Source organism: Oncorhynchus masou, chromosome 15 (assembly GCF_036934945.1).
Source record: "Oncorhynchus masou masou isolate Uvic2021 chromosome 15, UVic_Omas_1.1, whole genome shotgun sequence".
NCBI classification, from domain to species: Eukaryota; Metazoa; Chordata; class Actinopteri; order Salmoniformes; family Salmonidae; genus Oncorhynchus; species Oncorhynchus masou.
The window spans coordinates 67,136,380-67,163,483 of record NC_088226.1 but is presented as its reverse complement, the minus strand read 5'-3'; the positions used below and the strand labels follow the sequence as shown (position 1 = coordinate 67,163,483).

The window sequence follows — 27,104 nt, the reverse complement described above, 5'->3', positions numbered from 1 at the left end:
ACCGGGTTCCGCTCCTATCAGCTAAAAACAAGAAGAAGAAGCTGCTCCAGTGGGCACGACATCACCGGGTTCCGCTCCTATCAGCTAAAAACAAGAAGAAGAAGCTGCTCCAGTGGGCACGACATCACCGGGTTCCGCTCCTATCAGCTAAAAACAAGAAGAAGAAGCTGCTCCAGTGGGCACGACATCACCGGGTTCCGCTCCTATCAGCTAAAAACAAGAAGAAGAAGTGGTGCCAGTGGGCACGACATCACCGGGTTCCGCTCCTATCAGCTAAAAACAAGAAGAAGAAGGGGCTCCAGTGGGCACGACATCACCGGGTTCCGCTCCTATCAGCTAAAAACAAGAAGAAGAAGGGGCTCCAGTGGGCACGACATCACCGGGTTCCGCTCCTATCAGCTAAAAACAAGAAGAAGAAGGGGCTCCAGTGGGCACAACATCACCAACACTGGACAATGGAGGAGGGGGAAAACGTTGCCTGGTCCAACGAATGCTGATACATCACGCTGATGGCAGAGTCCGGATTTAGCGTAAAACGTGCTTCCTGCTTTTGGCAGCCAATCATCTGTGGACTGAACTGACATGGTTTGTAAATAATAATGCAAATAATAATAGTCCTTCTACAGTGACCTTTCAGTGACCTTTCAGTGACTGGATTCTGAATTCTTATTCCTTACACTCATTGCTGCACCTTTCCAGTGAGCACAACATCAACAACACCGGACAAATGAGGAGTGGGAAAACATTTTGTGGAACATGACAGTTTCCTGGTTTCCCCCAGACCTCAACCCAATAGAGCATAATGACGGGCTGTCAGCAGCGTGAATGTACTGCCGTCCAATCTGCAGTAAACGCATGAAGCCATGGCGTCAGCATGGACCAACATCCGACACCTTTTAGAATCTCTACCCCAAATAATTCAGGCTGTTCTGGAGGCAAAAGGGGTCCCAGTACTAGATGGGTTTACATCATAAACTGTCTGGTGAGTGTATATTATAGCAATAGATATAAATCAAATGTAGCTATGTATTGTTCCATAAATAACCTTATAAGTTATCTAATATTGATTCAGTATTTAAAAGGCTTAACGGCCTATAAATCATCTCCTGATTCTGTAACGTGAGGCAGCTTGATGTACAATACAATGTACCAGTACACCTCCTGGACAGGACGCTAGTCTATCACAAGACCTTACCCCCAATCCATCTCCTTAATGCTGAGTGCCAGACAGAGACGCATCGGGTCAGTTTTTTTGTATGACTCGATCCGGGGAGTCAAACTACTAACCTTCCAATCTGAGGGACGGGACCCTCTTAGCCCACCGAGTTGACCCCCGTGGTAGAGAGATTATATTCCAAGTAACTTTCTTATTTTTTTCTCTTCAGTTGTTCGCTGAACCTCGATACCTAGAAGCCGACTTTATTTCCTCAAACCACGCAGGATATCTGATACTCTTCCTCATACTCTTGCTCAATAGACCAGAATATAATCGCTCCAACGTTAAAGCAAAGTAGTTTATATTGTTGTTAACAAAGCGTAGAGTTATATTTTGAACCTTTTTTGAATTCATATTAGATAACATATATGATTGATTATGGGATATCATATACTCTATATAGGCTATTACCATGGTGATGGGGGGGGGTCGATACAGTTACATATTGTTGATGATGTTTCATTGTAGTGGGGTGATAATGATGGTATATGCATATATATATAAATATATAATATAATATATATACATACACATATATATACACACACCTCACATGCGATTTTGTAATAAGACGAATCAATTTGTTTATCTAACTCATAAAGATCAATGAAATATCAATGAAATATATACGCTCAATATCTCACGAGCACACACACACACGCATGTGTACTTTCGCAGCGCACACACACACCTCGTCCACTTCCACCCCACCCACAATGTACCACCACAAAAACAAAAAACAAATCCCTGTTCATTGCTGACTCAGTGAATCACAATAGCGGTAATAGGTTTATAACAGTGGGTATTTTATCCCCAAGGTCTCAGTTTGGCCCCGTTGGTCACTAAGGCTTCCAAGTCACCGTGATGACAGCACAGGAGCTCAAACTCAAACCAGACCTCCCAGCCTTCTCCTTTAGACATGGGTGCCTATAAAACACACACACACACACACACACACACACACACACACACACACACACACACACACACACACACACACACACACACACACACACACACACACACACACACACACACACACTTCACTTGTATAGCTCCCAGTCTTTGCCTAATCAGGTTTCAACACTATGGCGTGACATACAATGCGGTGTTTCTTAGTTTTTTTTTCCCGCTGGAAACACAACCTCTCGTTGTGTGTAATATGTTCCGCAGATGGAGTCTCTACAGGCTCCGACTATTACTGACACCGTCCTAAGAGACCACACTTTGGCATGAGGAGATGTTCTGAGTTGAGATCCATGTGTATAGAGCACATGGACCGGTACCCCCTGTATATAGCCTCCACATTGACTCTGTACCGGTACCCCTCTATATATAGCCTCCACATTGACTCTGTACCGGTACCCCTGTATATAGCCTCCACATTGACTCAGTACTGGTACCCCCTTTGTATAGCCTCCACATTGACTCTGTACCAGTACCCCCTGTATATAGATTCCACATTGACTCTGTACCGGTACCCCTGTATATAGCCTCCACATTGATTCTGTACCGGTACCCATGTATATAGCCTCCACATTGACTCTGTACCATAACACCCTGAATATAGCCTCCACATTGACTCTGTACCGTAACACCCTATATAGCCTCCACATTGACTCTGTACCGGTACCCCCTGTATATAGCCTCCACATTGACTCTGTACCAGTACCCCCTGTATATAGATTCCACATTGACTCTGTACCGGTACCCCTGTATATAGCCTCCACATTGATTCTGTACCGTAACACCCTGTATATAGCCTCCACATTGACTCTGTACCATAACACCCTGTATATAGCCTCCACATTGACTCTGTACCGTAACACCCTGTGTATAGCCTCCACATTGACTCTGTACCGGTACCCCTGTATATAGCCTCCACATTGACTCTGTACTGGTACCCCCTGTATATAGCCTCCACATTGACTCTGTACCGGTACCCCCTGTATATAGCCACCACATTGACTCTGTACCGGTACCCCCTGTATATAGCCTCCACATTGACTCTGTACCGGTACCCCTGTATATAGCCTCCACATTGACTCTGTACCATAACACCCTGTGTATAGCCTCCACATTGACTCTGTACTGGTACCCCCTGTATATAGCCTCCAAATTGACTCTGTACCGGTACCCCTGTATATAGCCTCCACATTGACTCTGTACCGTAACACCCTGTGTATAGCCTCCACATTGACTCTGTACTGGTACCCCCTGTATTTAGTCTCCACATTGACTCTGTACTGGTACCCCCTGTATATAGCCTCCACATAGACTCTGTACCGGTACCCCCTGTATATAGCCTCCACATTGACTCTGTACCGGTACCCCCTGTATATAGCCTCCACATTGACTCTGTACCGGTACCCACTGTATATAGCCTCCACATTGACTCTGTACCGGTACCCCCTGTATATAGCCTCCACATTGACTCTGTACTGGTATCCCCTGTATATAGCCTTCACATTGACTCTGTACCAATACCCCCCTGTATATAGCCTCCACATAGACTCTGTACTGGTACCCCCTGTATATATCCTCCACATTGACTCTTTACCGGTACCCCCTGTATATAGCCTCCACATTGTACCGGTACCCCCCTGTATATAGCCTCTACATTGACTCTGTACCGGTACCTCTGTATATAGCCGGGATCCCCATTGACTCTGTACCGTAACACCCTGTATATAGCCTCCACATTGACTCTGTACCGGTACCCCCTGTATATAGCCTCCACATTGAATCTGTACTGGTACCCCCACTATATAGCCTCCACATTGACTCTGTACTGGTACCCCCTGTATATAGCCTCCACATTGACTCTGTACTGGTACCCCCTGTATATAGCCTCCACATTGACTCTGTACCAGTACCCCCCTGTATATAGCCTCCACATTGACTCTGTACCGGTACCCCCTGTATATAGCCTCCACATTGAATCTGTACTGGTACCCCCAGTATATAGCCTCCACATTGACTCTGTACCGGTACCCCCTGTATATAGCCTCCACATTGACTCTGTACCGGTACCCCCTGTATATAGCCTCCACATTGACTCTGTACCGGTACCCCCAGTATATAGCCTCCACATTGAATCTGTACTGGTACCCCCAGTATATAGCCTCCACATTGACTCTGTACCGGTACCCCCTGTATATAGCCTCCACATTGACTCTGTACCGGTACCCCCAGTATATAGCCTCCACATTGACTCTGTACCGGTACCCCCAGTATATAGCCTCCCCATTGACTCTGTACCCTAACACCCTGTATATAGCCTCCACATTGACTCTGTACCGGTACCCCTGTATATAGCCTCCACATTGACTCTGTACCGGTACCCCTGTATATAGCCTCCACATTGACTCTGTACCATAACACCCTGTATATAGCCTCCACATTGACTCTGTACCGTAACACCCTATATAGCCTCCACATTGACTCTGTACCGGTACCCCTGTATATAGCCTCCACATTGACTCTGTACCATAACACCCTGTGTATAGCCTCCACATTGACTCTGTACTGGTACCCCCTGTATATAGCCTCCAAATTGACTCTGTACCGGTACCCCTGTATATAGCCTCCACATTGACTCTGTACCGGTACCCCCTGTATATAGCCTCCACATTGACTCTGTACTGGTACCCCCTGTATTTAGTCTCCACATTGACTCTGTACTGGTACCCCCTGTATATAGCCTCCACATAGACTCTGTACCGGTACCCCCTGTATATAGCCTCCACATTGACTCTGTACCGGTACCCCCTGTATATAGCCTCCACATTGACTCTGTACCGGTACCCACTGTATATAGCCTCCACATTGACTCTGTACCGGTACCCCCTGTATATAGCCTCCACATTGACTCTGTACTGGTATCCCCTGTATATAGCCTTCACATTGACTCTGTACCAATACCCCCCTGTATATAGCCTCCACATAGACTCTGTACTGGTACCCCCTGTATATATCCTCCACATTGACTCTTTACCGGTACCCCCTGTATATAGCCTCCACATTGTACCGGTACCCCCCTGTATATAGCCTCTACATTGACTCTGTACCGGTACCTCTGTATATAGCCTCCCCATTGACTCTGTACCGTAACACCCTGTATATAGCCTCCACATTGACTCTGTACCGGTACCCCCTGTATATAGCCTCCACATTGAATCTTTACTGGTACCCCCACTATATAGCCTCCACATTGACTCTGTACTGGTACCCCCTGTATATAGCCTCCACATTGACTCTGTACCATAACACCCTGTATATAGCCTCCACATTGACTCTGTACCGTAACACCCTGTATATAGCCTCCACATTGACTCTGTACTGGTACCCCCTGTATATAGCCTCCACATTGACTCTGTACCGGTACCCCCTGTATATAGCCTCCACATTGACTCTGTACCGGTACTCCCTGTATATAGCCTCCACATTGACTCTGTACTGGTACCCCCAGTATATAGCCTCCACATTGACTCTGTACCGGTACCCCCTGTATATAGCCTCCACATTGACTCTGTACTGGTACCCCCTGTATATAGCCTCCACATTGAATCTGTACTGGTACCCCCAGTATATAGCCTCCACATTGACTCTGTACTGGTACCCCCTGTATATAGCCTCCACATTGACTCTGTACTGTTACCCCCTGTATATAGCCTCCACATTGACTCTGTACCGGTACTCCCTGTATATAGCCTCCACATTGACTCTGTACTGGTACCCCCTGTATATAGCCTCCACATTGACTCTGTACCGGTACCCCCTGTATATAGCCTCCACATTGACTCTGTACTGGTACCACCTGTATATAGCCTCCACATTGACTCTGTACTGGTACCCCCTGTATTTAGCCTCCACATTGACTCTGTACTGGTACCCCCAGTATATAGCCTCCACATTGACTCTGTACTGGTACCCCCTGTATATAGCCTCCACGTTGACTCTGTACCGTAACACCATGTATATAGCCTCCACATTGACACTGTACCGTAACACCCTGTATAGCCTCGCTATTGTTATTTTACTGCTACTCTTTAATTACTTGTTATTTTCATTTTTTTTCATTTTTTTAATTTTTTTTTAACTGCATTTATTTCTTATTCTTATATATGAATATATTTTGTTGTATTTTTTAAACTGCATTGTTGGTTAAGCGCTTATAAGTAAGCATTTCACTGTAAGGTCTACCTACACCTGTTTGTATTCGGCGCATGTGACAAATACAATTTGATTTGATTTAAAGTAGACTTTTGCATTGTGTGATAGCTGTGTATCAGCTATGCACTATCGTGTTGACAGCTACGCATGTCTTCAGCAAAAGTCTGACTCTATGGAGCTAAATGCACACGTCACAATGCAGGTTAAATGTTCCGTCTGGCGCTTCTCTCAAACTCATTGAGCCACTCAGCAGAGCTCTTCTATTCTCTTTTGTAACAGAAGATCTGTATTTACAGATTGGCGACCCAACCTGGCAACCCTCAGTCTTTGTTGTGTCCGTTAGGCACCAGACATAAGATAATGGACTGAAACAGGGGGGGATTACATGGACATTCCTGTTAAGAAATACTAATTTTCTGTTGCAAATTGTTTTAAAAACATTGTCTGTTGTGTGCCATATCGAACACAACATCCGCTGAATTGCAGAGCACCAAATTCAAATTAAATTATTGCATATATTTAATTTTCATGAAATCTCAAGTGCAATATAGCTTAGCTTGTTGTTAATCCACCTGGCGTGTCAGATTTCAAAAAAGCTTTTCGGCAAAAGCATACCAAGCGTTTATGTAAGGACATCTCTCTCAGCAGACAAAACATTACAAACAGCTAGCAGCCAAGTAGATTGGTCACGAAAGTCAGAAACGCAATAAATTAATCGCTTACCTTTGATGATCTTCGGATGTTTGCACTCACGAGACTCCGAGTTACACAATAAATGTTCCTTTTGTTCCATAAAGATTATTTTTATATCCAAAATAGCGCCATTTGGTTGACCCGTTATGCTCAGAAATCCACAGGCTCGAGCGGTCACGACCGGGCAGACGAAAATAGTATCCGTAAAGTTCGTAGAAACATGTCAAACATTTTTCATAATCAATCCTCAGGTTGTTTTTACAATATATAATCAATAATATTTCAACCGGACTGTACCTTCTTTAATAGGAGAGATAGAGATAATGTCTGCTCCAAACTTTTGCGCATGCAAAACGCTGCTGGCACCCAGCCATACAATGACGCGATGTGATCTTTCTCGCTCATTTTTCAAAATAAAAGCCTGAAACTATGTCTAAAGACTGTTCACAACATGTGGAAGCCATAGGAAAATAAATCTGCTTGATATCTCTTTAAATTGAGTGAAAGCAGGCAATGGAACAGAAAGCTTTCAAGAAAAACAGCACTTCCGGGTTGGATTTTCCTCAGGTTTTCGCCTGCAATATAAGTTCTGTTATATGCTATAATTATATGCATATTCTAGATTCTGGGCCTGAGAAAAAGGCAGTTTCATTTGGGTATGTTTTTCATCCACACATCAAAATACTGCCCCCTACACTCAACAGGTTAACCCTGTCTCTCTAGGAACTACCATGTGTTCTACTCTCTGTTAACCCTGTCTCTCTAGGAACTATCATGTGTTCTAGTCTTTGTTAACTCTGTCTCTAGGAACTACCATGTTTTCTACTCGCTGTTAACTCTGTATCTCTAGGAACTATCATGTGTTCTACTCTCTGTCAACCCTGTCTCTCTAGGAACTACCATGTGTTCTACTCTCTGTTAACCCTGTCTCTCTAGGAACTACCATGTGTTCTACTCTCTGTTAATCCTGTCTCTCTAGGAACTACCATGTTTTCTACTCTCTTAACCCTGTCTCTCTAGGAACTACCATGTTTTCTACTCTCTTAACCGTGTCTCTCTAGGACCTACCATGTGTTCTACTCTCTGTTAACCCTGTCTCTCTAGGAACTACCATGTGTTCTACTCTCTGTTAATCCTGTCTCTCTAGGAACTACCATGTGTTCTACTCTCTGTCAACCCTGTCTCTCTAGGAACTACCATGTGTTCTACTCTCTGTTAATCCTGTCTCTCTAGGAACTACCATGTGTTATACTCTCTGTTAACTCTGTCTCTCTAGGAACTACCATGTGTTCTACTCTCTGTTAACCCTGTCTCTCTAGGAACTACCATGTGTTCTACTCTGTTAACTCTGTCTCTAGGAACTACCATGTGTTCTACTCTCTGTTAACCCTGTCTCTCTAGGAACTACCATGTGTTATACTCTCTGTTAACTCTGTATCTCTAGGAACTACCATGTGTTCTACTACCTTTTGGCTGGAGCCACTGAGGAGGAGAGGAAGGCCTTCCACCTGCTGAAACCGGAGGATTACCACTACCTCAACCAGGTGGGCACACACACACACACACACACACACACACACACACACACACACACACACACACACACACACACACACACACACACACACACACACACACACACACACACACACACACACACACACACACACACACACAGTCTGTATGTGGGTCCTGTGGCCACATCCACTGAGATTTGGTCATATCTACTGATGTATATGTTTGAATTTCATGTAGCCTCTAGTCTCTTTACATGTAGCCTGTAGTCTCTTTACATGTAGCCTATAGTCTCTTTACATGTAGCCTCTAGTCTCTTTACATGTCGTCTATAGTCTCTTTACATGTCGTCTATAGTCTCTTTATATGTAGCCTATAGTCTCTTTACATGTAGTCTATACTCTCTTTACTGTTTCATGTAGCCTATAGTCTCTTTACATGTAGCCTCTTGTCTCTTTACATGTAGCCTCTAGGCTCTTTATATGTAGCCTATAGTCTCTATACTGTTTCATGTAGCCTCTAGTCTCTTTACATGTCGTCTATAGTCTCTTTACATGTAGCCTCTAGTCTCTTTACATGTAGCCTATAGTCTCTTTACATGTCGTCTATAGTCTCTTTACATGTAGCCTCTAGTCTCTTTACATGTCGTCTATAGTCTCTTTACATGTCGTCTATAGTCTCTTTATATGTAGCCTATAGTCTCTTTACATGTAGTCTATACTCTCTTTACTGTTTCATGTAGCCTATAGTCTCTTTACATGTAGCCTCTTGTCTCTTTACATGTAGCCTCTAGGCTCTTTACGTGTAGCCTCTTGTCTCTTTACATGTCGTCTATAGTCTCTTTACATGTAGCCTCTAGTCTCTTTACATGTCGTCTATAGTCTCTTTACATGTCGTCTATAGTCTCTTTACATGTCGTCTATAGTCTCTTTACATGTAGCCTCTAGTCTCTTTACATGTCGTCTATAGTCTCTTTACATGTCGTCTATAGTCTCTTTACATGTAGCCTATAGTCTATTTACATGTCGTCTATAGTCTCTTTACATGTAGCCTCTAGTCTCTTTACATGTCGTCTATAGTCTCTTTACATGTCGTCTATAGTCTCTTTACATGTAGCCTCTAGTCTCTTTACATGTAGCCTCTAGTCTCTTTACATGTAGCCTATAGTCTCTTTACATGTAGCCTATAGTCTCTTTTCATGTAGCCTATAGTCTCTTTACATGTAGCCTATAGTCTCTTTACATGTAGCCTATAGTCTCTTTACATGTAGCCTATAGTCTCTTTACATGTAGCCTATAGTCTCTTTATATGTAGCCTATAGTCTCTTTATATGTAGCCTATAGTCTCTTTACATGTAGCCTATAGTCTCTTTACATGTAGCCTATAGTCTCTTTACATGTAGCCTATAGTCTCTTTACATGTAGCCTATAGTCTCTTTACATGTAGCCTATAGTCTCTTTACATGTAGCCTATAGTCTCTTTACATGTAGCCTATAGTCTCTTTACATGTAGCCTATAGTCTCTTTACATGTAGCCTATAGTCTCTTTACATGTAGCCTCTTGTCTCTATACTGTTTCATGTAGCCTATAGTCTCTTTACTTGTAGCCTATAGTCTCTTTACATGTAGCCTATAGTCTCTTTACATGTAGCCTCTTGTCTCTATACTGTTTCATGTAGCCTATAGTCTCTTTACATGTAGCCTATAGTCTCTTTACATGTAGCCTATAGTCTCTATACTGTTTCATGTAGCCTCTAGTCTCTACTGTTTCCAACAGGAATATAATGTTGGCTGTCATGCCTCATGTTATCAAACCTCCGTAGATGGTGAGAGGGCTTCTTAGACTGCAGATGGTAATGGCTAGCAGTTTAGTTGGATGTTTGTTCATTTATCATAAATGGAGCACTTCTCAGCACATTGGCTGTTGATTGTGTTGACCTCACATTTGTGTGTGTGTGTTTGTTTTGTGTGTGTGTGTGTGGACATCTGCCTACTCTGGCAACAGATTCACAGGACTCTGGTTAAAATCAGAGTGTTCCTCGGTTATTTTTTTGGCATCCCCAAAAACATTACAGTTTTTGTCCTCCTCTCTTCCCCCAAAACACTCCTGATCCCAACAACAACAAACCCAGCTCCAAGCCGTCTGTTACTATGCACCGCTGTTTCCATGGCGACAGCAGGAGTCTGTGTGTGGCAGGACTGGCGGTCTTGTGTGTGACCATGGCATGTGTGTTTGTGGTGTGTACAGTAGTCTCTCTGTCTCTCTCTGTCTCTCTCTCTCTCTGTCTCTCTGTCTCTGTCTCTCTCTCTGTCTCTCTCTCTCTCTCTGTCTGTCTGTCTGTCTGTCTCTCTGTCTGTCATTCTCTCTGTCTCTCTCTCTCTCTGTCTCTCTCTCTCTCTGTCTCTGTCTCTCTGTCTCGCTCTCTCTGTCTCTTTCTCTCTGTCTCTCTCTCCCTCTGTCTCTCTCTCCCTCCCTCTCTCTGTCTGTCTGTCTCTCTCTCTCTCTCTGTCTCTCTGTCTTACTAGGTGTGTGTGTGGCGGTGTGTGTGTGTGTCTTTATGCACATCTGTGTGTTTTGTGTAAGTTTGTGTGTGTGTTCTCAGAACAGTTTCGTGAACCTTCCCGTGTGTGTGTGTGTGTGTGTGTGTGTGTGTGTGTGTGTGTGTGTGTGTGTGTGTGTGTGTGTGTGTGTGTGTGTGTGTGTGTGTGTGTGTACGTACCTATTTCTAACCCGCTCTACCTTACTTCCAGATTACAAAGAAATCGCATAGATTTCACTGGGAAAATGACAATGAGAGCAAGCTGGTCAGTATATTGTGTTTAGCTGGGTATACCTTTCTGAGTACATGTGGGGTGATTTTAGTGCTGGGTTGGTACATGTGGGGGTGATTTGGTGCTGGGTTAGTACATGTCATATCAAAATAAAAATAAAAATTATTGGTCACATACACATGGTTAGCAGATGTTAATGTGGTTAGCAGATGGTACCGAGTATATACATAGATGAGTAATGTAGGGTATGTAGGGTATGTAAACTATATGAAGTGGCATTATTTAAAGTGGCTAGTGATACATTTATTACATCCAATTTTTAATTATTAAAGTGGCCAGAGATTTGAGTCAGTGTGTTGGCAGCAGCCACTCAATGTTAGTGGTGGCTGTTTAACAGTCTGATGGCCTTGAGATAGAAGCTGTTTTTCAGTCTCTCGGTCCCAGCTTTGATGCACCTGTACTGACCTCGCCTTCTGGATGATAGCGGGGTGAACAGTCAGTGGCTTGGGTGGTTGTTGTCCTTGATGATCTTATTGGCCTTCCTGTGACATCGGGTGGTGTAGATGTCCTGGAGGGAAGGTAGTTTGCCCCCAGTGATGTGTTGTGCAGACCTCACTACCCTCTGGAGAGCCTTACGGTTCTGGGCGGAGCAGTTGCCGTACCAGGCGGTGATACAGCCCAAAAGGATGCTCTCGATTGTGCGTCTGTAAAAGTTTGTGAGTGTTTTGGTGACGAGCCAAATTTCTTCAGCCTCCTGAGGTTGAAGAGGCGCTGCTGCGCCTTCACCACGCTGTTTGTGTGGGTGGACCAATTCAGTTTGTCCGTGATGTGTCGATGTGATGTGTCGATGTGGATGTGGATAGGGGGGTGCTCCCTCTGCTGTTTCCTGAAGTCCTCAATCATCTCCTTTGTTTTGTTGACGTCGAGTGTGAGGTTATTTTGCTGACCACACACTCCGAGGGCCCTCACCTCCTCCCTGTAGGCCGTTTCGTCATTGTTGGTAATCAAGCCTACCACTGTAGTGTCGTCTGCAAACTTTATGATTGAGTTGGAGGTGTGCGTGGCCACGCAGTCGTGGGTGAACAGAGAGTACAGGAGAGGGCTGAGCACGCACCCTTGTGGGGCCACAGTGTTGAGGATCAGCGGAGTGGAGATGGGGGCGTCCCATCAGGAAGTCCAGGACCCAGTTGCACAGGGCAGCGTCGAGACCCACGGTCTCGAGCTTGATGACGAGTTTGGAGGATACTGTGGTGTTAAATGCTGAGCGGTAGTCGATGAACAGCATTCTTACATAGGTATTCCTCTTGTCCAGATAGGATAGGGCAGTGTGCAGTGTGATTGAGATTGCATTGTCTGTGGACCTATTGGGGCGGTAAGAAAATTGAAGTTGGTCTAGGGTGTCAGGTAGGGTGGAGGTGATATGGTCCTTGACTAGTCTCTCAAAGCACTTCATGATGACTGAAGTGAGTGCTACGGGGCGGTAGACATTTAGCTCAGTTACCTTAGCTTTCTTGGGAACAGGGACAATGGTGGCCCTCTTGAAGCATGTGGGAACAGCAGACTGGGATAAGGATTGATTGAATATATCCGTAAACACACCAGCCAGCTGGTCTGTGCATGCTCTGAGGACATGGCTGGGGATGCCGTCTGGTCCGGCAGCCTTTTGAGGGTTAACACGTTTAAATGTTTTACTCATGTTGGCTGCGGTGAAGGAGAGCCCGCAGGTTTTGGTAGCGGGATGTGTCGGTGGCACTGTATTGTCCTAAAAGCGAGCAAAGAAGTTGTTTAGTTTGTCTGGGAGCAAGACATCGGGGTCCGCAACGGGCTGGTTTTCTTTTTGTTGTCCGTGATTGACTGTGGGGTGATTTGGTGCTGGGTTGGTACAGGTGTGTTGATATCCTTCATTGTGTTGTTGTCTCACTGCTATTATCTGCCCAGCCTTCACCTCTAGTGGGCTGTGTTCTGTATTGGTCACTGTGATGTCTGTGGTCTAGTGGACTGTGTTCTGTATTGGTCACTGTGATGTCTGTGGTCTAGTGGACTGTGTTCTGTATTGGTCACTGTGATGTCTGTGGTCTAGTGGACTGTGTTATGTATTGGTCACTGTGATGTCTTGTGTCTGTGGTCTAGTGAACACTCTCCTATTAGAACTACATCATTTCAGTAAAGGTTTTGCATTTTGCAACCCTACTATTCAGTGTGTAGTGTTGTACAGACTACTCTGAGTGTACAAAACATTAGGAACACCTTCCTCTCCTATATTGAGTTGCACAAACCGGTGCGCCTGGTACCTACTACTATACCCTGTTCAATGGCCCTTCAATCTTTTGTCTTGCCTATTCACCCTCTGAATGGCCCACACACACAATCCATGTCTCAAGGCTTAAAAATCCTTCAGTAACCTGTCTCCTCCCCTTCATCTACACTGATTGAAGTGGATTTAACTGACATCAATAAGGGACATAGGTTTCACCTGGATTCACCTGGTCAGTCTGTGTCATGGAAACAGCAGGTGTTCTTAATGTTTTGTGTTGACATCAGTGCTTGTTACTCCAGCAGGACTGCTTAACAGTGGAAGGGGAGGACCTGAAGCACGACTTTGAGAGACTGCAACTGGCCATGGACATGGTGGGGTTCCTGCCTGCCACACGCAAACAGTATGTATATTACACACTTACACACACGTCTGTCTGTCTTTCTCTCTCTATCCCACCGTCTTTCTCTTTCTCCCTCTATCCCTTCGTCGTTATTTCTCTATCTTCTCCCTGCTGTCTGACTCTCTCCTCTCTGTCTGGTATTATTTTCTCCCTGCTGTCTGACTCTCTCTCTCTCTCTCTCTCTCTCTCTCTCTCTCTCTCTCTCTCTCTCCTCTCTGTCTGGTAGGATCTTCTCTCTCTTGTCTTACTCTCTCTCTCCTCTCTGTCTGGTAGGATCTTCTCCCTGCTGTCTAACTCTCTCTCCTCTCTGTCTGGTAGGATATTCTCTCTGCTGTCTGACTCTCTCCTCTCTGTCTGGTAGGATTTTCTCCCTGCTGTCTGACTCTCTCTCTCCTCTCTTTCTGCTAGCATCTTCTCCCTGCTGTCTGACTCTCTCTCTCACTCTCTGTCTGGTAGGATCTTCTCCCTGCTGTCTGACTCTCTCTCTCTTCTCTTTCTGCTAGGATCTTCTCCCTGCTGTCTGACTCTCTCTCTCCTCTCTGTCTGGTAGGATCTTCTCTCTGCTGTCTGACTCTCTCCTCTCTGTCTGGTAGGATCTTCTCCCTGCTGTCTGACTCTCTCTCTCCTCTCTTTCTGCTAGCATCTTCTCCCTGCTGTCTGACTCTCTCTCTCACTCTCTGTCTGGGTAGGATCTTCTCCCTGCTGTCTGACTCTCTCTCTTCTCTTTCTGCTAGGATCTTCTCCCTGCTGTCTGACTCTCTCTCTCTCACTCTCTGTCTGGTAGGATCTTCTCCCTGCTGTCTGACTCTCTCTCTCTTCTCTTTCTGCTAGGATCTTCTCCCTGCTGTCTGACTCTCTCTCTCTCCTCTCTGTCTGGTAGGATCTTCTCTCTGCTGTCTGACTCTCTCCTCTCTGTCTGGTAGGACCTTCTCCCTGCTGTCTGACTCTCTCCTCTCTGTCTGATAGGATCTTCTCTCTGCTGTCTGCTATCCTCTACCTGGGCAACATCCTCTACAAGAAGAAGACCTACAGAGATGACTCCATAGACATCTGTAACCCAGATGTGCTGCCTACCATCTCAGAGCTGCTCCAGGTGAACCTCCATGTCTATTGGTCATCCATCTATTCATTCGTTCATTTGTGAATTTATCAGTCCGTCCGTCCAGCCCTCATCCATCCATCCATTGATTCATCCGTCCTGCCATTCATCCAATCATTCAGCATGGTTTCAGGTACGCTACCACAGTTATTAGTTTGAGGGCTGTTCTCAGGTCTGTAATGTTATTAACTTCAGTAGAGGCTTTAGTTATGGCTGAAAGAGAAACTCCATCTTTTTATAATTCCGTGACCAAGTGGAGAGGGTGTTAATATATGTTTTTCAAAAGGTATGTGTATTCAATTTCCTCAGCGCAGGTTTACAGACAGACACAGAGACGTGAACACTGTACACACGGACATTCATTCTTGACATGTTGAACTATTTGGCAACTGTGAAAGAAACATGATATAGTCATTTATATCATATAGCGCATGAGCTGCAGTCGATGTGTTGAATTCTCAGTATTTTCATGGCTCTAATGAATGAAAACAGCTGAAAGATTAGCCCGAGTATGTGACTCAGAGTAGTTACAACAGAACGTTGTTAGTCACTCACTGTCTATCCTCCAGTTTGGAGACGAGGAAAATGTAGCCTGAAATGAGTTCACATGCAGCGTATAATTTGATCGTTCATCATTTTGCGACGTATTTGGCTTCTTGATGATTTTCAACACTGAGATGTTTCTTGGAGCCCGGGATGATGCAAAGACTAGAGCCCATGCCTGCCAGAGTCGTGTTTAACACACAGCACGCATGTAAACGTTTTTAATTGAACTATTATATGACTATCCACAATAATTACATTATTGTGTGCGTACAACCGTACTCTGTAAATACATGGTGGCCGGGCCCACATGAGCCCTGTTAGCGCCAACACAACACACTGAGCCGGTCATATTGGACCAACACGATTAGACAAGGGGCTTGTTCCAGTTCTGAGGAACGTAAGTGGGAGACAGGACATCAACAGAAAGCAGCGATGGCGTTGGAAGTGTGGCAGATGTGCGAACTGGACAGAACCAGAGAAAACTGGTTTCAGAACAGAACAGGTCCGTAGAATAACTGTTTATACTTCTTCTCAGAACTTGTTTATGTGCTCAGAAGAGCGTCTTTATTTTTGGGTTCATCGCATCGTTCTCCTTAAAGGAGACATTGTTGTACCCTGTTCACATGACTAAACTGATCCAAGCCTTTCCACGTGAAGCTGTACTGTGGCCTGGTTATACATCCACCGTGCTGGAACCATGCTGAAACCATGCTGAAACCAAGTTGGAACCATGCTGAAACCATGTTGGAACCATGCTGAAACCCTGCTGAAACCAAGTTGGAACCATGCTGGAACCATGCTGGAACCATGTTGAAACCATGCTGGAACCATGTTGGAACCATGCTGAAACCATGCTGGAACCATGTTGGAACCATGCTGAAACCATGTTGAAACCATGCTGGAACCATGTTGGAACCATGTTGAAACCCTGCTGGAACCATGTTGAAACCCTGCTGGAACAGTACTGTTCAGATCAGCTCGATGGTGAGAGAAAAAGCATTGTCATTTTTTATTTTTTATTTTTTTTATTTAAATTTTACCCCTTTTTCATGTTATCCAATTGTTTTAGTAGTATCTTGTCTCATCGCTACAACTCCCGTACGGGCTCGGGAGAGACGAAGGTTGAAAGTCATGCATCCTCCGATACACAACCCAACCAAGCCGCACTGCTTCTTAACACAGCGCGTATCCAACCCGGAAGCCAGCCGCACCAATGTGTCGGAGGAAACACCATGCACCTGGCAACCTTGGTTAGAGCGCACTGCGCCCCCGGCCCGCCACAGGAGTCGCTGGTACGCGATGAGACAAGGACATCCCTACAGGCCAAACCCTCCCTAACCCGGACGACGTGAGGCCAATTGTGCGTCGCCCCACGGACCTCCCGGTTACGACAGAGCCTGGTCGCGAACCCAGAGTGTCTGATGGGTACAGCGCCCTTAACCACTGCGCCACCCGGTAGGCACAGCATTGTAATTTTTTGTAGTTCCAGTACTCTGTCTCACGTTTCTATCGCAGTGCTAACAAACACACACAAGTACCTCGTGGGATTGGGCTTGCATTAGACACGCCCACAGCTCCTACACCCTGTGCCCTGATTCACCTCCTAAACCACAGCTCCTACATCCTGTGCCCTGCTCAGCTATGGACTCTAACAACACATTATAACTCTCTCAGCTATGGACTCTAACAATACATTATAACTCTCTCAGCTATGGACTCTAACAACACATCACTTCCACTGTGGTTTCTCAGCGATGGCCTCTGAGCACTAATACTGGTGCCAACTGAGAATTTCTCTCACCATCATGTAGTATGTCATTGTCACAGGCATATTATGGTTCTGTGCTTTAAAGACGGAAGGAGAGCTCCATCAATTGTCATTAGCTGTTATAGGACACTGACATTAAAACCTACATAACACTGTCATGTCCATGACACAACCTCTACTTATGCACACTGATGTTAAAACCTACATATATATATATATTTGTATGGGAGGGAGGGGGAATAACAAGTGGGAGGGGGAATAACAAGTGGGAGGGGAATAACAAGTGGGAGGGGGAATAACAAGTGGGAGGGGAATAACAAGTGGGAGGGGAATAACAAGTGGGAGGGGAATAACAAGTGGGTGGGGAATAACAAGTGGGAGGGGAATAACAAGTGGGAGGGGAATAACAAGTGGGAGGGGAATAACAAGTGGGAGGGGAATAACAAGTGGGAGGGGAATAACAAGTGGGTGGGGAATAACAAGTGGGAGGGGAATAACAAGTGTGAGGGGAATAACAAGTGGGAGGGGGAATAACAAGTGGGAGGGGAATAACAAGTGGGAGGGGAATAACAAGTGGGAGGGGAATAACAAGTGGGAGGGGAATAACAAGTGGGAGGGGAATAACAAGTGGGAGGGGAATAACAAGTGGGAGGGGAATAACATAATTTCCCCTCCCACTTCTAAAAGTGCCCTTGGACAAAACGATGACCAAAGTGTGTCAGAAAGCCTGACAGCTATGCCACGGGGTATTATGCAGAAAGGGGAACTGTTTTCTTTTTTTAAAGGGAGTCCTTTTGTGCCACCAGTGAGAAACATGTGACTCCTGTGACCGTGTGATGTGAGAACGCACATGTTCGCCACGTGTTCCGGGTCAGTGGGAGGAGAAGCACCGTGAAGGGAAATACTGGGGTTTCTCAATGCTCCGGTACTGTAGACACAGTGGCATGTTAATCGGAGAGGGTTTTCTGCCTTAAAGCTAGAATCTGCAGTTTAAACCAGTTTGTTTTGCATGGCCAGATTATTCTTTTTGGATAGGCCTAGAAAAATGTGGATAGGCATTTTTTCTACTTGTTTATTACATTTATTTTGCGATGCGTACCGTATATTATTTCGTAAAACAATCGTTTTATACTAGTGCATAGTACTCGGAGCAACCTCGTTAAATATACAAATAATGACCTGTCCCAGCATATTCAAATCAGACGGTAACTTCAGACCAGTTGCCAACAACATAAAACTCCTCTTCAGACGCACTTTAATCTCGATGGGCAAACAAGCCTGTAGTTGATGTTACCATTTATACCACGGCAGGCAGTCGTACTATAAAAAAGGTCCCTTCCCTTTAGTAGACGTATCACTAAGTTGTGACCGACATATCAAGGGGCCGACGGCGAGGCTTTGAGTTGAATATGATTTCATCACAATCCAATGGATCTGTCAGTTGACGCTCTAAAGACAGCAAACTGAAGTGGTTCAGTCGGGAACATCATTGATGTGTGAAGACGATGTTTTATCCTAGTTGTTGTTGAGAAAAGTCTCTCCACGCTGCATGATGTCATTGGAAGTGTGACAATGGTCCTTAACAGAGAGTTTATATTAGGGAAAATGTCATCAGGGCAGCTGTCGAGTCCACTCATTATGGGGGAAAAGTCACTCTTTCCCATGTTCATTTTGCGACTCAACGGCTGAATAAAAACAGTGAATTCCGCATGATGTTGCATAATGATCGCATGTGGTCTTCAGCTGCACTTTAAGGCCGCAGGTTTGGGATTCTTTGGAAAAGGAGGCTGCCGCTCGCATGATCCCATGTGTCTTCTTGAGTTCAACTCAGTAATCTGTCGGTCTAGAATATTGTTCCAAAGTTGCCTCAGGTCACTGTCACTCTTGATGCTGGATGTTTTCCCTAATGACATTGTGACTGTCTGCCAATTTTACAGTCCGTTTTCGCTGCCATGATGTCGTCACATCCCAATTACTAATATCATTCTTAATCATCATCTCTTCAGTTAGCTTGAACTTTATCAAAGTCTCCCCCTGAGTTATTTCTGAACATAGAAAAGCTGCTTTTGAGGATTTCAATACAGTCCGTCACAGATAATGTAGAGCTTTGTAATCCCTTCATCACAAAATCACTAAATGTCAAAACAATTTACTAAGCGTAACTAACAGGAATAAAAACGTCTTGTTCTGGATTTGTTGTAAGAGGTCATCGGCTTCTAATTTGGTTCGTCCACAAGCCTCAAATTCTGCAAGAACCTTTAAAAATGACATCTTGCATTAACAGCACTTTACTCACAGACCCTGACTTTGAACTCCACCGTGGATCTTTCTAGATCGATACATGAGTCTAATGGGGATGCAACTCTTTCTGTACTTCTATGAATCCAGCATGTCTGTGGGATTCACTCATAAATGTGTAGCTGATGTATTACTGTGTCCAAAAAAAGCTACTGACACTTTTGCCGCGCTGCACAGAACCAAATTCAAACGGTGGGAGTGGCAATGCACATATACCGCTTGCTTAAATGTTTGCTTTAGTAGGACAGGTACCCCTCCTCTGTTCCCTGATGTAACCGGTGTGAAATGGATAGCTAGTTAGTGGGGTGCGCGCTAATAGTGTTTATATCAGTGACGTCACTCGCTCTGAGACATTGAAGTAGTTGTTCCCCTTGCTCTGCAAGGGGCGCGGCTTTTGTGGAGCGATGGGTAATGATGCTTTGAGGGTGGCTGTTGTCGATGAGTGCAGAGGGTCCCTGGTTCGAGCCCAGGTAGGGGAGAGAAGAGGGACAGAAGCAAAACTGTTCCACTGACATGACTGAAGCGCCATCGATGTAAAAACCCACACAGTGGGATCCAACTCCAGGGGTTCCAACACTTCAAGTATTTGAGAGATTCCTTGTGCAGACAAATCAGCGGTTTCATTAAACCCAACAGCTCTTTTCTTTAATCATTCCAGCATGAATGTATTGGACGCACACAGCAATACGTTCTTGTTTAGATTGATCTTTATATTCATCTGCTAGTTTGGCAAAATACGTGGAAGACGCAGAATGAGCTTCATCTTTTATCCTCCACAGTAACAACGATGCTGCAACTCGTTCTGAATTCCGGGGTTCATAAGCGTGGCATTGCGAGGTAGCGCATAAAGCCTGTTTTGTATTTCTGAGTCATACTTTGAGATGACCTGGTTTAAAAAAACAGATGAAGCAACACCTCACGGCACAACGCCTCTCCCCTATTTGACCTACATAGTTTTTGTGTACAGTCGTGGCCAAAAGTTTTGAGAATGACACAAATATTAATTTTCACAAAGTTTGCTGCTTCAGTGTCTTTAGATATTTTTGTCAGATGTTACTATGGAATACTGAAGTATAATTACAAGCATTTCATAAGTGTCAAAGGCTTTTGACAATTGCATGAAGTTGATGCAAAGAGTCAATATTTGCAGTGTTGACCCTTCTTTTTCGAGACCTCTGCAATCCACCCTGGCATGCTGTCAATTAACTTCTGGGCCACATCCTGACTGATGGCAGCCCATTCTTGCATAATCAATGCTTGGAGTTTGTCAGAATTTGTGGGGTTTTGTTTGTCCACCCGCCTCTTGATGATTGAACACAAGTTCTCAATGGGATTAAGGTCTGGGGAGTTTCCTGGCCATGGACCCAAAATGTCGATGTTTTGTTCCCCGAGCCACTTAGGTATCACTTTTGCCTTATGGAAAGGTGCTCCATCATGCTGGAAAAGGCATTGTATGTCACCAAACTGTTCCTGGATGGTTGGGAGGAGTTGCTCTCGGAGGATGTGTTGGTACCCTTCTTTATTCATGGCTGTGTTCTGAGTTGTGAGTGAGCCCACTCCCTTGGCTGAGAAGCAACCCCACACATGAATGGTCTCAGGATGCTTTACTGTTGGCATGACACAGGACTGATGATAGCGCTCACCTTGTCTTCTCCGGACAAGCTTTTTTTCTGGATGCCCCAAACATTCGGAAAGGGGATTCATCAGAGATGAATTTTGATATTTTGCAGAATATCAGTCTGTCCCTGATGTTTTTCCTGGAGAGAAGTGGCTTCTTTGCTGCCCTTCTTGACACCAGGCCATCCTCCAAAAGTATTCGCCTCACTGTGCATGCAGATGCACTCACACCTGCCTGCTGCCATTCCTGAGCAAGCTCTGTACTGGTGGTGCCCCGATCCCACAGCTGAATCAACTTTAGGAGACGGTCTTGGCACTTGCTGGACTTTCTTGGGCACCCTGAAGCCTTCTTCACAACAATTGAACCACTTTCCTTGAAGTTCTTGATGATCCAATAAATGGTTGATTTAGGTGCAATCTTACTGGCAGCAATATCCTTGCCTGTGAAGCCCTGTTTGTGCAAAGCAATGATGACTGCATGTGTTTCCTTGCAGGTAACCATGGTTGACAGAGGAAGAACAATAATTCCAAGCACCACCCTCCTTTTCAAGCTTCCAGTCTGTTATTCGAACTCAATCAGCATGCCAGAGTGATCTCCAGCCTTGTCCTCGTCAACACTCACACCTGTGTTAACTCTTGATACTCCCCATCCCGGATCCGGGATCGTGAATAAAGCCTCAGGCTCATTAGCATAACGCAACGTTAACGATTTCTGAAAATCGCAAATAAAATGAAAATAATGCGCCTGTTCTCAAGCTTAGCCTTTTCTTAACACTGTCATCTCAGATTTTCAAAATATGCTTTTGAACCATAGCAATTCTCTAATTTGTGTAAGAGTATGCTAAGCTAGCTTAGCATTTTGAGTAGCATTTAGCACGCAACATTTACACAAAAACCAGATAACCAAATAAATAAAATCATTTACCTTTGAAGAGCTTCGGATGTTTTCAATGAGGAGACTCTCAGTTACATAGCAAATGTTCAGTTTTTCCTGAAAGAATCTTTGTGTAGGAGAAATCGCTCCGTTTTGTACATCACATTTGGCTACCAAAACGAACCTGAAAATTCAGTCACCAACAACGTCAAACTTTTTCTGAATTAACTCCATAATATCGACCGAAACATGGCAAACGTTGTTTGGAATCAATCCTCAAGGTGTTTTTTCACATATCTCTTCATTGATATATCGTTCGTGGAAGCCTGCTTTCTTCTCTGAATTCCATGGAAAAATACTTGCAGCTGAGGTTTGCGCACCAATTTCGGCGCAGGACACCGGGCGGATACCTGGTAAATGTGGTCTCTTATGGTCAATCTTCCAATGATATGCCTACAAATACGTCACAATGCTGCAGACACCTTGGGGAAACGACAGAAAGGGCAGGCTCATTCCTCTTGAGGTGATTCGCCACCTGTCATCGCATTCACAGCCATATAAGGAGACAATGGAAAACGGAGCCTCAAAAATCCTGCTGATTTCCTGGATGCCGTTTCATCTTGGTTTTGCCTGTAGCTCACGTTCTAGGGCACGCACAGAGAATATCTTTGCAGTTCTGGAAACGTCAGAGTGTTTTCTTTCCAAAGCTATCAATTATATGCATAGTCGAGCATCTTTTTGTGACAAAATATCTTGTTTAAAATGGGAACGTTTTTCATCCAAAAATGAAATAGCGCCCCCAGAGTTTCAAGAGGTTAACGAGAGAATCACTGACATGTCAGCTGGTCCTTTTGTGGCAGGGCTGAAATGCAGCGGAAATGTTTTGTTGGGGATTCAGTTCATTTGCATGGCAAAGAGGGACTTTGCAATTAATTGCAATTCATCTGATCACTCTTCATAACATTCTGGTGTATATACAAATTGACATCATACAAACTGAGGCAGCAGACTTTATGAGAAAGTATATTTGTGTCATTCTCAAAACTTTTGGCCACGACTATATGTTTTGAATGTAGACTACGTGTGCCATTTTTAAATGTATGTAGTTTTGTCCTTGTGCTGTTCTTTTCTATTAACTAATGATTCTAGATTTAACGGGATAGGTCACCTGATTCTAGATTATTATTGAAATTGATACTATACTATGTTCTGAAGGGCGTAGATATTTACTGCTTATGTTAATCGTTTTTGAGTTGACTTTTAGGAAAGTGCTAGCAGCTATATCACTCCCATTGTTTTACAGTAGTGCTAATGCTAATCTCTTAGCCAAGTAAACTAATCCTAATCTTCAGTTGACGACACTCCAGTCTATAAATGAATTGCATAACTAAGTAGATGTAAAAAAAAAAAACATGCAAATCACGTGACCTATCCCGTTAAATCTAGAATCAGGTGACCTATCACGTTAAATCTAGAATCAGGTCCCTGCTCATCTGTGTGAATGTGCCTTGGGCATGCTGCAAGGAGGCATGAGGACTACAGATGTGGCCAGGGCAATAAATTGCCATGTCTGTACTGTGAGACACCTAAGACAGCGCTACAGGGAGACAGGACAGGACAGCTGATCGTCCTCGCATTGGCAGACCACGTGTAACAACACCTGCACAGGATCGGTACATCCGAACATCACACCTGTGGGACAGGTACAGGATGGCAACAACAACTGCCCGAGTTACACCAGGAACGCACAATCCCTCCATCAGTGCTCAGACTGTCCGCAATAGGCTGAGAGAGGCTGGACTGAGGGCTTGTAGGCCTGATGTCTGGTGACGACCTGCCTTACATCACCGGCAACAACGTCGCCTATGGGCACAAACCCACCGTCGCTGGACCAGACAGAACTGGCAAAAAGTGCTCTTCACTGACGAGTCGTGGGTTACCTCACCAGGGGTGATGGTCGGAGTTGTGTTTATCGTCGCAGGAATGAGCATTACACCGAGGCCTGTACTCTGGAGTGGCATCGATTTGGAGCTGGAGGGTCCGTCATGGTCGGGGGCGGTGTGTCACAGTATCATCGGACTGAGCTTGTTGTCATTGCAGGCAATCTCAACGCTGTGCGTTACAGAGAAGACATCCTCCTCCCTCATGTGGTACCCTTCCTGCAGGCTCATCCTGACATGAACCTCCAGCATGACAATGCCACCAGCCATGCTCATTATGTGCGTGATTTCCTGCAAGACAGGAATGTCAGTGTTCTTCCATGGCCAGCAAAGAGCCCAGATCTCAATCCCATTGAACACGTCTGGGACCTGTTGGATCGGAGGGTGAGGGCTAGGGCCATTCCCCCCCAGAAATGTCTGGGAACTTGCAGGTGCCTTGGTGGAAGAGTGGGGTAACATCTCACAGCAAGAACTGGCAAATCTGGTGCAGTGCACGAGGAGGAGATGCACTGCAGTACTTAATGCAGCTGGTGGCCACAACAGATACTGACTGTTACTGTTGATTCAGGGACACATTATTCCATTTCTGTTAGTCACATGTCTGTGGAACTTGTTCAGTTTATGTCTCAGTTGTTGAATCATGTTTAAGTGTGCTGAAAATAAATGCTGTTGACAGTGAGAGGAGGTTTCTTTTTTTTGCTGAGTTAATATGTTTACTACACTGTGTTGTCGTGTGAGCAGCACTTCAGAGAATGCTAGTTGGTTGTAGCGTCGACTGATGCATGAATGGTAATATGACTGGCTCGGACACCCTGTTTCCTGTTGGGGCAGAACAGGAAGAGAGAGTGGAGCAGTGTCAGATGGTAGAGATGATAGACTAGATCCTCTGGCCGGACCTCATGGTCCCAGGAGGGCTAGGCTAGGTTGAGCTAGTAGTATTGAGTGATGCAACTGTGGCAGTAACACAGTTCCAGGTTCAGTTTTGACTCGGTCTGTGTCACAGCCATTGTTACAATGGGAATTAGAAAACCAGTGCTCCAGTGCCTTAGAGCACATCTCCAAATTGCTTGATTGAGAAATGTTTTAACATAACAGCAGAGAAGATTTGAAAGTCCTGTTACCATGCAGAACCAACCAATCAGTGAGCAGTAGAATTAGCTTGGCACCCAGTTGGGGATTACCAGGAAGTATGAAATTAAATCAGATTAGTTCCCCCCTCAAATGCAGCTGTTTACAGTACAGACCATTATAAAGACCATTTTAAAGACTATTTAAAGACTATTTTAAAGACCCTTATAAACATCATTATAAAGACTATTTTACAGACCATTGTAAAGACCATTGTAAAGACCATTATAAATACTATTTTAAAGACTATTATAAATACCATTGTAAAGACTATTTTAAAGACTATTTTAAAGACCATTGTACAGACCATTGTAAAGACCATTATAAAGACCATTGTAAAGACCATTATTAAGACCATTGTAAAGACCATTGTAAAGACCATTGTAAATACTATTTTAAAGACTATTTTAAAGACCATTGTAAAGACTATTTTAAAGACTATTTTAAAGACCATTGTACAGACCATTGTAAAGACCATTATAAAGACCATTGTAAAGACCATTGTAAAGACCATTATAAAGACCATTATACATACTATTTTAAAGACCATTGTAAAGACCATTTTAAAGACCATTGTAAAGACCATTGTAAAGACCATTGTAAATACTATTTTAAAGACCATTTTAAAGACCATTATAAAGACCATTATAAAGACCATTGTAAAGACCATTATAAAATACTATTATAAAGACCATTTTAAATACTATTTTAAAGACTATTTTAAAGACCCTTATAAACATCATTATAAAGACTATTTTACAGACCATTATAAAGACCATTATAAAGACCATTGTAAAGACCATTATAAAGACCATTGTAAAGACCATTATAAAGACCATTTTAAATACTATTTTAAAGACTATTTTAAAGACCCTTATAAATATCATTATAAAGACTATTTTACAGACCATTATAAAGACCATTATAAAGACCATTATAAAGACCATTGTAAAGACCATTGTAAAGACCATTATAAAATACTATTATAAAGACCATTTTAAATACTATTTTAAAGACTATTTTAAAGACCCTTATAAACATCATTATAAAGACTATTTTACAGACCATTATAAAGACCATTATAAAGACCATTGTAAAGACCATTATAAAGACCATTGTAAAGACCATTATAAAGACCATTTTAAATACTATTTTAAAGACTATTTTAAAGACCATTATAAATACTATTATAAAAACCATTACGAAGACCATTATAAAGGAGGTAACTGACAAAAATAGCTGTTAGCCGCCCCACTCCCATGATCCCAGTGGATGGATGAGTGGTCAGATGTGTGTGCAGTGACATCTGCTTCTCTCAATGAGCTCTGTCTGTCTGTCTGTCTGTCTGTCTGTCTGTCTGTCTGTCTGTCAGACGTCTGTCTGTCTGTCTGTCTGTCAGACGTCTGTCTGTCTGTCTGTCTGTCTGTCTGTCTGTCTGTCAGACGTCTGTCTGTCTGTCAGACGTCTGTCTGTCTGTCTGTCTGTCTGTCTGTCAGACGTCTGTCTGTCCGTCTGTCCGTCTGTCTGTCTGTCAGACGTCTGTCAGACGTCTGTCTGTCTGTCTGTCTGTCTGTCTGTCAGACGTCTGTCTGTCTGTGTCTGTCTGTCTGTCTGTCTGTCTGTCTGTCTGTCTGTCAGACGTCTGTCTGTCTGTCTGTCTGTCTGTCTGTCTGTCTGTCAGACGTCTGTCTGTCTGTCTGTCTGTCAGACGTCTGTCTGTCTGTCTGTCTGTCAGACGTCTGTCTGTCTGTCTGTCTGTCTGTCTGTCTGTTTGTTCTGCTCTATACAATAAGCTAAACGTGTCAGT

The 27,104-nt window shown here is 44.1% G+C and overlaps 1 pseudogene; it reads left to right on the top strand.

Annotated features, from left to right (window-relative positions):
• LOC135556710 (unconventional myosin-IXAa-like) overlaps nucleotides 1-27,104 on the top strand; it is a 217,419-nt pseudogene that overhangs the window by 68,757 nt on the left and 121,558 nt on the right.